The following is a 10433-nucleotide window of genomic DNA, read 5'->3' on the forward strand; positions in this document are numbered from 1 at the left end:
GTTCAATGTACTGAAGGAATCAAGTATCCAATGCACTGAAGGAATCAAGTATCCAATGCACTGAAGGAATCAAGTGTTCAGTGTGCTGAAGGAATCAAGTGTTCAATGTACTGAAGGAATCAAGTATCCAATGCACTGAAGGAATCAAGTGTCCAATGTACTGAAGGAATCAAGTGTTCAATGTACTGAAGGAATCAAGTGTCCAATGCACTGAAGGAATCAAGTATCCAATGCACTGAAGGAATCACGTATCCAATGTACTGAAGGAATCAAGTGTTCAATGTACTGAAGGAATCAAGTGTTCAATGTACTGAAGGAATCAAGTATCCAATGCACTGAAGGAATCAAGTGTCCAATGTGCTGAAGGAATCAAGTGTTCAATGTACTGAAGGAATCAAGTATCCAATGCACTGAAGGAATCAAGTGTTCAATGTACTGAAGGAATCAAGTGTTCAATGTAGTGCAGGAATCAAGTGTCCAATGTGCTGAAGGAATCAAATGTTCAATGTACTGAAGGAATCAAGCATCCAATGCACTGAAGGAATCAAGTATCCAATGCACTGAAGGAATCAAGTGTTCAGTGTGCTGAAGGAATCAAGTATCCAATGTACTGAAGGAATCAAGTGTCCAATGTGCTGAAGGAATCAAGTGTTCAATGTACTGAAGGAATCAAGTGTCCAATGCACTGAAGGAATCAAGTGTTCAATGTACTGAAGGAATCAAGTGTTCAATGTACTGCAGGAATCAAGTGTCCAATGTGCTGAAAGAATCAAGTGTTCAATGTACTGAAGGAATCAAGTATCCAATGCACTGAAGGAATCAAGTATCCAATGCACTGAAGGAATCAAGTGTTCAGTGTGCTGAAGGAATCAAGTGTTCAATGTACTGAAGGAATCAAGTATCCAATGCACTGAAGGAATCAAGTGTTCAATGTACTGAAGGAATCAAGTGTTCAATGTACTGAAGGAATCAAGTGTCCAATGCACTGAAGGAATCAAGTATCCAATGCACTGAAGGAATCAAGTATCCAATGTACTGAAGGAATCAAGTGTTCAATGTACTGAAGGAATCAAGTGTTCAATGTACTGAAGGAATCAAGTATCCAATGCACTGAAGGAATCAAGTGTCCAATGTGCTGAAGGAATCAAGTGTTCAATGTACTGAAGGAATCAAGTATCCAATGCACTGAAGGAATCAAGTGTTCAATGTACTGAAGGAATCAAGTGTTCAATGTAGTGCAGGAATCAAGTGTCCAATGTGCTGAAGGAATCAAATGTTCAATGTACTGAAGGAATCAAGTATCCAATGCACTGAAGGAATCAAGTGTTCAGTGTGCTGAAGGAATCAAGTGTTCAATGTACTGAAGGAATCAAGTATCCAATGCACTGAAGGAATCAAGTGTTCAATGTACTGAAGGAATCAAGTGTTCAATGTACTGAAGGAATCAAGTGTCCAATGCACTGAAGGAATCAAGTGTTCAATGTACTGAAGGAATCAAGTGTTCAGTGTACTGAAGGAATCAAGTGTTCAATGTGCTGAAGGAATCAAGTGTTCAATGTACTAAAGGAATCAAGTGTTCAATGTACTGAAGAAATCAAGTGTTCAATGTGCTGAAGGAATCAAGTATCCAATGTACTGAAGGAATCAAGCATCCAATGCACTGAAGGAATCAAGTGTTCAATGTACTGCAGGAATCAAGTGTCCAATGTGCTGAAGGAATCAAGTGTTCAATGTGCTGAAGGAATCAAGTGTTCAGTGAACTGAAGGAATCAAGTGTTCAATGCACTGAAGGAATCAAGTATCCAATGTACTGAAGGAATCAAGTGTTCAGTGTACTGCAGGAATCAAGTGTCCAATGTGCTGAAGGAATCAAGTGTTCAATGTGCTGAAGGAATCAAGTATCCAATGCACTAAAGGAATCAAGTGTTCAATGCACTGAAGGAATGAAGTGTTCAATGTGCTGAAGGAATCAAGTATCCAATGTACTGAAGGAATCAAGCATCCAATGCACTGAAGGAATCAAGTATCCAATGCACTGAAGGAATCAAGTGTTCAATGTACTGAAGGAATCAAGTGTTCAATGTACTGAAGGAATCAAGTGTTCAATGTACTGAAGGAATCAAGTATCCAATGCACTGAAGGAATCAAGTGTCCAATGTGCTGAAGGAATCATGTGTTCAATGTACTGAAGGAATCAAGTATCCAATGCACTGAAGGAATCAAGTGTTCAATGTACTGAAGGAATCAAGTCTCCAATGCACTGAAGGAATCAAGTGTTCAATGTACTGAAGGAATCAAGTATCCAATGCACTGAAGGAATCAAGTGTTCAATGTACTGAAGGAATCAATTGTCCAATGTGCTGAAGGAATCAAGTGTTCAATGTACTGAAGGAATCAAGTATCCAATGCACTGAAGGAATCAAGTATCCAATGCACTGAAGGAATCAAGTGTTCAGTGTGCTGAAGGAATCAAGTGTTCAATGTACTGAAGGAATCAAGTATCCAATGCACTGAAGGAATCAAGTGTTCAATGTACTGAAGGAATAAAGTGTCCAATCCACTGAAGGAATCAAGTATCCAATGCACTGAAGGAATCAAGTGTTCATTGTACTGAAGGAATCAAGTGTTCAATGTACTGAAGGAATCAAGTGTTCAATGTACTGAAGGAATCAAGTATCCAATGCACTGAAGGAATCAAGTGTCCAATGTGCTGAAGGAATGAAGTGTTCAATGTACTGAAGGAATCAAGTATCCAATGCACTGAAGGAATCAAGTGTTCAATGTACTGAAGGAATCAAGTGTTCAGTGTACTGAAGGAATCAAGTGTTCAATGTACTGCAGGAATCAAGTGTCCAATGTACTGAAGGAATCAAGTATCCAATGCACTGAAGGAATCAAGTGTTCAATGTACTGCAGGAATCAAGTGTCCAATGTGCTGAAGGAATCAAGTGTTCAATGTACTGAAGGAATCAAGTGTCCAATGCACTGAAGGAATCAAGTGTTCAATGTACTGAAGGAATCAAGTGTTCAATGTACTGCAGGAATCAAGTGTCCAATGTGCTGAAAGAATCAAGTGTTCAATGTACTGAAGGAATCAAGTATCCAATGCACTGAAGGAATCAAGTATCCAATGCACTGAAGGAATCAAGTGTTCAGTGTGCTGAAGGAATCAAGTGTTCAATGTACTGAAGGAATCAAGTATCCAATGCACTGAAGGAATCAAGTGTTCAATGTACTGAAGGAATCAAGTGTTCAATGTACTGAAGGAATCAAGTGTCCAATGCACTGAAGGAATCAAGTATCCAATGCACTGAAGGAATCAAGTATCCAATGTACTGAAGGAATCAAGTGTTCAATGTACTGAAGGAATCAAGTGTTCAATGTACTGAAGGAATCAAGTATCCAATGCACTGAAGGAATCAAGTGTCCAATGTGCTGAAGGAATCAAGTGTTCAATGTACTGAAGGAATCAAGTATCCAATGTGCTGAAGGAATCAAGTGTTCAATGTACTGAAGGAATCAAGTGTTCAATGTAGTGCAGGAATCAAGTGTCCAATGTGCTGAAGGAATCAAATGTTCAATGTACTGAAGGAATCAAGCATCCAATGCACTGAAGGAATCAAGTATCCAATGCACTGAAGGAATCAAGTGTTCAGTGTGCTGAAGGAATCAAGTGTTCAGTGTGCTGAAGGAATCAAGTGTTCAATGTACTGAAGGAATCAAGTATCCAATGCACTGAAGGAATCAAGTATCCAATGTACTGAAGGAATCAAGTATCCAATGCACTGAAGTAATCAAGTGTTCAATGTACTGCAGGAATCAAGTGTCCAATGTGCTGAAGGAATCAAGTGTTCAATGTACTGAAGGAATCAAGTGTTCAGTGAACTGAAGGAATCAAGTGTTCAATGCACTGAAGGAATCAAGTATCCAATGTACTGAAGGAATCAAGTGTTCAGTGTACTGCAGGAATCAAGTGTCCAATGTGCTGAAGGAATCAAGTGTTCAATGTGCTGAAGGAATCAAGTATCCAATGCACTAAAGGAATCAAGTGTTCAATGCACTGAAGGACTGAAGTGTTCAATGTGCTGAAGGAATCAAGTATCCAATGTACTGAAGGAATCAAGCATCCAATGCACTGAAGGAATCAAGTATCCAATGCACGGAAGGAATCAAGTGTTCAATGTACTGAAGGAATCATGTGTTCAATGTACTGAAGGAATCAAGTATCCAATGCACTGAAGGAATCAAGTGTTCAATGTACTGAAGGAATCAAGTATTCAATGTACTGCAGGAATCAAGTGTCCAATGTGCTGAAGGAATCAAATGTTCAATGTACTGAAGGAATCAAGTATCCAATGCACTGAAGGAATCAAGTATCCAATGCACTGAAGGAATCAAGTGTTCAGTGTGCTGAAGGAATCAAGTGTTCAATGTACTGAAGGAATCAAGTATCCAATGCACTGAAGGAATCAAGTGTTCAATGTACTGAAGGAATCAAGTGTTCAATGTACTGAAGGAATCAAGTGTCCAATGCACTGAAGGAATCAAGTGTTCAATGTACTGAAGGAATCAAGTGTTCAGTGTACTGAAGGAATCAAGTGTTCAATGTGCTGAAGGAATCAAGTGTTCAATGTACTAAAGGAATCAAGTGTTCAATGTACTGAAGAAATCAAGTGTTCAATGTGCTGAAGGAATCAAGTATCCAATGTACTGAAGGAATCAAGTATCCAATGCACTGAAGGAATCAAGTGTTCAATGTACTGCAGGAATCAAGTGTCCAATGTGCTGAAGGAATCAAGTGTTCAATGTACTGAAGGAATCAAGTGTTCAGTGTACTGAAGGAATCAAGTGTTCAGTGTACTGAAGGAATCAAGTGTTCAATGCACTGAAGGAATCAAGTATCCAATGTACTGAAGGAATCAAGTGTTCAGTGTACTGAAGGAATCAAGTGTCCAATGTGCTGAAGGAATCAAGTGTTCAATGTACTGCAGGAATCAAGTGTCCAATGTGCTGAAGGAATCAAGTGTTCAATGTGCTGAAGGAATCAAGTATCCAATGCACTAAAGGAATCAAGTGTTCAATGCACTGAAGGAATGAAGTGTTCAATGTACTGAAGGAATCAAGTATCCAATGTACTGAAGGAACCAAGTGTTCAATGTACTGAAGGAATCAAGTGTTCAATGTACTGAAGGAATCAAGTGTCCAATGTGCTGAAGGAATCAAGTATCCAATGCACTGAAGGAATCAAGTGTTCACTGTACTGAAGAAATCAAGTGTTCAATGTGCTGAAGGAATCAAGTATCCAATGTACTGAAGGAATCAAGTATCCAATGCACTGAAGGAATCAAGTGTTCAATGTACTGAAGGAATCAAGTGTCCAATGTGCTGAAGGAATCAAGTGTTCAATGTACTGAAGGAATCAAGTATCCAATGCACTGAAGGAATCAAGTGTTCAATGTACTGAAGGAATCAAGTATCCAATGCACTGAAGGAATCAAGTGTTCAATGTACTGAAGGAATCAAGTATCCAATGCACTGAAGGAATCAAGTGTTCAATGTACTGAAGGAATCAAGTGTTCAATGTACTGCAGGAATCAAGTGTCCAATGTGCTGAAGGAATCAAGTATCCAATGCACTGAAGGAATCAAGTGTTCAATGTACTGAAGGAATCAAGTGTTCAATGTACTGAAGGAATCAAGTGTTCAATGTACTGAAGGAATCAAGTATCCAATGCACTGAAGGAATCAAGTGTTCAATGTACTGCAGGAATCAAGTGTCCAATGTACTGAAGGAATCAAGTATCCAATGCACTGAAGGAATCAAGTGTTCAATGTACTGAAGGAATCAAGTGTTCAATGTACTGAAGGAATCAAGTATCCAATGCACTGAAGGAATCAAGTGTTCAATGTACTGAAGGAATCAAGTATTCAATGTACTGCAGGAATCAAGTGTCCAATGTGCTGAAGGAATCAAATGTTCAATGTACTGAAGGAATCAAGTATCCAATGCACTGAAGGAATCAAGTATCCAATGCACTGAAGGAATCAAGTGTTCAGTGTGCTGAAGGAATCAAGTGTTCAATGTACTGAAGGAATCAAGTATCCAATGCACTGAAGGAATCAAGTGTTCAATGTACTGAAGGAATCAAGTGTTCAATGTACTGAAGGAATCAAGTGTCCAATGCACTGAAGGAATCAAGTGTTCAATGTACTGAAGGAATCAAGTGTTCAGTGTACTGAAGGAATCAAGTGTTCAATGTGCTGAAGGAATCAAGTGTTCAATGTACTAAAGGAATCAAGTGTTCAATGTACTGAAGAAATCAAGTGTTCAATGTGCTGAAGGAATCAAGTATCCAATGTACTGAAGGAATCAAGTATCCAATGCACTGAAGGAATCAAGTGTTCAATGTACTGCAGGAATCAAGTGTCCAATGTGCTGAAGGAATCAAGTGTTCAATGTACTGAAGGAATCAAGTGTTCAGTGTACTGAAGGAATCAAGTGTTCAGTGTACTGAAGGAATCAAGTGTTCAATGCACTGAAGGAATCAAGTATCCAATGTACTGAAGGAATCAAGTGTTCAGTGTACTGAAGGAATCAAGTGTCCAATGTGCTGAAGGAATCAAGTGTTCAATGTACTGCAGGAATCAAGTGTCCAATGTGCTGAAGGAATCAAGTGTTCAATGTGCTGAAGGAATCAAGTATCCAATGCACTAAAGGAATCAAGTGTTCAATGCACTGAAGGAATGAAGTGTTCAATGTACTGAAGGAATCAAGTATCCAATGTACTGAAGGAACCAAGTGTTCAATGTACTGAAGGAATCAAGTGTTCAATGTACTGAAGGAATCAAGTGTCCAATGTGCTGAAGGAATCAAGTATCCAATGCACTGAAGGAATCAAGTGTTCACTGTACTGAAGAAATCAAGTGTTCAATGTGCTGAAGGAATCAAGTATCCAATGTACTGAAGGAATCAAGTATCCAATGCACTGAAGGAATCAAGTGTTCAATGTACTGAAGGAATCAAGTGTCCAATGTGCTGAAGGAATCAAGTGTTCAATGTACTGAAGGAATCAAGTATCCAATGCACTGAAGGAATCAAGTGTTCAATGTACTGAAGGAATCAAGTATCCAATGCACTGAAGGAATCAAGTATCCAATGCACTGAAGGAATCAAGTGTTCAATGTACTGAAGGAATCAAGTGTTCAATGTACTGCAGGAATCAAGTGTCCAATGTGCTGAAGGAATCAAGTGTTCAATGTACTGAAGGAATCAAGTATCCAATGCACTGAAGGAATCAAGTGTTCAATGTACTGAAGGAATCAAGTGTTCAATGTACTGAAGGAATCAAGTGTTCAATGTACTGAAGGAATCAAGTATCCAATGCACTGAAGGAATCAAGTGTTCAATGTACTGCAGGAATCAAGTGTCCAATGTACTGAAGGAATCAAGTATCCAATGCACTGAAGGAATCAAGTGTTCAATGTACTGAAGGAATCAAGTGTCCAATGTGCTGAAGGAATCAAGTGTTCAATGTACTGAAGGAATCAAGTATCCAATGCACTGAAGGAATCAAGTGTTCAATGTACTGAAGGAATCAAGTGTTCAATGTCCTGCAGGAATCAAGTGTCTAATGTGCTGAAGGAATCAAGTGTTCAATGTACTGAAGGAATCAAGTATCCAATGCACTGAAGGAATCAAGTGTCCAATGCACTGAAGGAATCAAGTGTTCAGTGTGCTGAAGGAATCAAGTGTTCAATGTACTGAAGGAATCAAGTATCCAATGCACTGAAGGAATCAAGTGTTCAATGTACTGAAGGAATCAAGTGTCCAATGCACTGAAGGAATCAAGTATCCAATGCACTGAAGGAATCAAGTGTTCATTGTACTGAAGGAATCATGTGTTCAATGTACTGAAGGAATCAAGTGTTCAATGTACTGAAGGAATCAAGTATCCAATGCACTGAAGGAATCAAGTGTCCAATGTGCTGAAGGAATCAAGTGTTCAATGTACTGAAGGAATCAAGTATCCAATGCACTGAAGGAATCAAGTGTTCAATGTACTGCAGGAATCAAGTGTTCAGTGTACTGAAGGAATCAAGTGTTCAATGTACTGCAGGAATCAAGTGTCCAATGTACTGAAGGAATCAAGTATCCAATGCACTGAAGGAATCAATTGTTCAATGTACTGAAGGAATCAAGTGTCCAATGTGCTGAAGGAATCAAGTGTTCAATGTACTGAAGGAATCAAGTATCCAATGCACTGAAGGAATCAAGTGTTCAATGTACTGAAGGAATCAAGTGTTCAATGTACTGCAGGAATCAAGTGTCCAATGTGCTGAAGGAATCAAGTGTTCAATGTACTGAAGGAATCAAGTATCCAATGCACTGAAAGAATCAAGTATCCAATGCACTGAAGGAATCAAGTGTTCAGTGTGCTGAAGGAATCAAGTGTTCAATGTACTGAAGGAATCAAGTGTTCAATGTACTGAAGGAATCAAGTGTCCAATGCACTGAAGGAATCAAGTGTTCAATGTACTGAAGGAATCAAGTGTTCAATGTACTGAAGGAATCAAGTGTCCAATGCACTGAAGGAATCAAGTATCCAATGCACTGAAGGAATCAAGTGTTCAATGTGCTGAAGGAATCAAATGTTCAATGTACTGAAGGAATCAAGTATCCAATGCACTGAAGGAATCAAGTATCCAATGCACTGAAGGAATCAAGTGTTCAGTGTGCTGAAGGAATCAAGTGTTCAATGTACTGAAGGAATCAAGTATCCAATGCACTGAAGGAATCAAGTGTTCAATGTACTGCAGGAATCAAGTGTTCAATGTACTGAAGGAATCAAGTGTCCAATGCACTGAAGGAATCAAGTATCCAATGCACTGAAGGAATCAAGTGTTCAATGTACTGAAGGAATCAAGTGTTCAATGTACTGAAGGAATCAAGTGTTCAATGTACTGAAGGAATCAAGTATCCAATGCACTGAAGGAATCAAGTGTCCAATGTGCTGAAGGAATCAAGTGTTCAATGTACTGAAGGAATCAAGTATCCAATGCACTGAAGGAATCAAGTGTCCAATGTGCTGAAGGAATCAAGTGTTCAATGTACTGAAGGAATCAAGTATCCAATGCACTGAAGGAATCAAGTGTTCAATGTACTGCAGGAATCAAGTGTTCAGTGTACTGAAGGAATCAAGTGTTCAATGTACTGCAGGAATCAAGTGTCCAATGTACTGAAGGAATCAAGTATCCAATGCACTGAAGGAATCAAGTGTTCAATGTACTGAAGGAATCAAGTGTCCAATGTGCTGAAGGAATCAAGTGTTCAATGTACTGAAGGAATCAAGTATCCAATGCACTGAAGGAATCAAGTGTTCAATGTACTGAAGGAATCAAGTGTTCAATGTACTGCAGGAATCAAGTATCCAATGCACTGAAGGAATCAAGTGTTCAATGCACTGAAGGAATCAAGTGTTCAATGTACTGAAGGAATCAAGTGTTCAGTGTGCTGAAAGAATCAAGTGTTCAATGTATTGCAGGAATCAAGTGTTTAATGTACTGAAGGAATCAAGTGTTCAATGTAGTGCAGAAATCAAGTGTCCAATTCACTGAAGGAATCAAGTGTTCAATGTACAGCAGGAATCAAGTATTTAATGTACAATAGGAATCAAGTGTTCAATGTGCTGAAAGAATCAAGTGTTCAATGTACTGCAGGAATCAAGTGTTTAATGTACTGAAGGAATCAAGTGTTCAATGTACTGCAAGAATCAAGTGTCCAATTCACTGAAAGAATCAAGTGTTCAATGTACAGTAGGAATCAATTGTTTAATGTACAATAGGAATCAAGTGTTCAATATGATGAAAGAATCAAGTGTTCAATGTACTGCAGGAATCAAGTGTTCAATGTACAGTGGGAATCCTGTGATTCCTTATACTGCAGGGATCATGTGGGTGTCTCAGTCGGTGAATTTACCTTTTGACGCAACACTTTGAGGTGAGGTGAGGTGAAGTGCATGCGTGTGTATGTGTGGCTGCTTGTACTAGCCCAAACTAAGTAGACTTTATAGTACCACCTCACCTAGATACCATGCCTCAGTTACGCATAAATACCCCACTCAGACACAAAACAGTGACTCCGAACAGACCGGTCCTTGATTGTACCCAGTAATGCTGAGTTCCAGACAGGGATCAAGAAGTTCCATGTTTTAACGTTTCTCGATATGAAGCGGCCGGGGTCGAACTCGCGCCCTTCAGCTCTCCGGGTGGACGCTCTAACCAACGGGAGAGGTCGTACGCAAAGCTTTGAAACATATTTGCTCTGCATAAATAAAGGCTTTCATACCATGTACATTTACTGCAAATGGCAGCATGCATGCACATGCAGCAATCACACACAATGCCCCCAAACGCTATGACGATTGAAGGGGAGAG

This window comes from Haliotis asinina, chromosome 5, assembly GCF_037392515.1.
Source record: "Haliotis asinina isolate JCU_RB_2024 chromosome 5, JCU_Hal_asi_v2, whole genome shotgun sequence".
Classification (NCBI taxonomy): Eukaryota; Metazoa; Mollusca; class Gastropoda; order Lepetellida; family Haliotidae; genus Haliotis; species Haliotis asinina.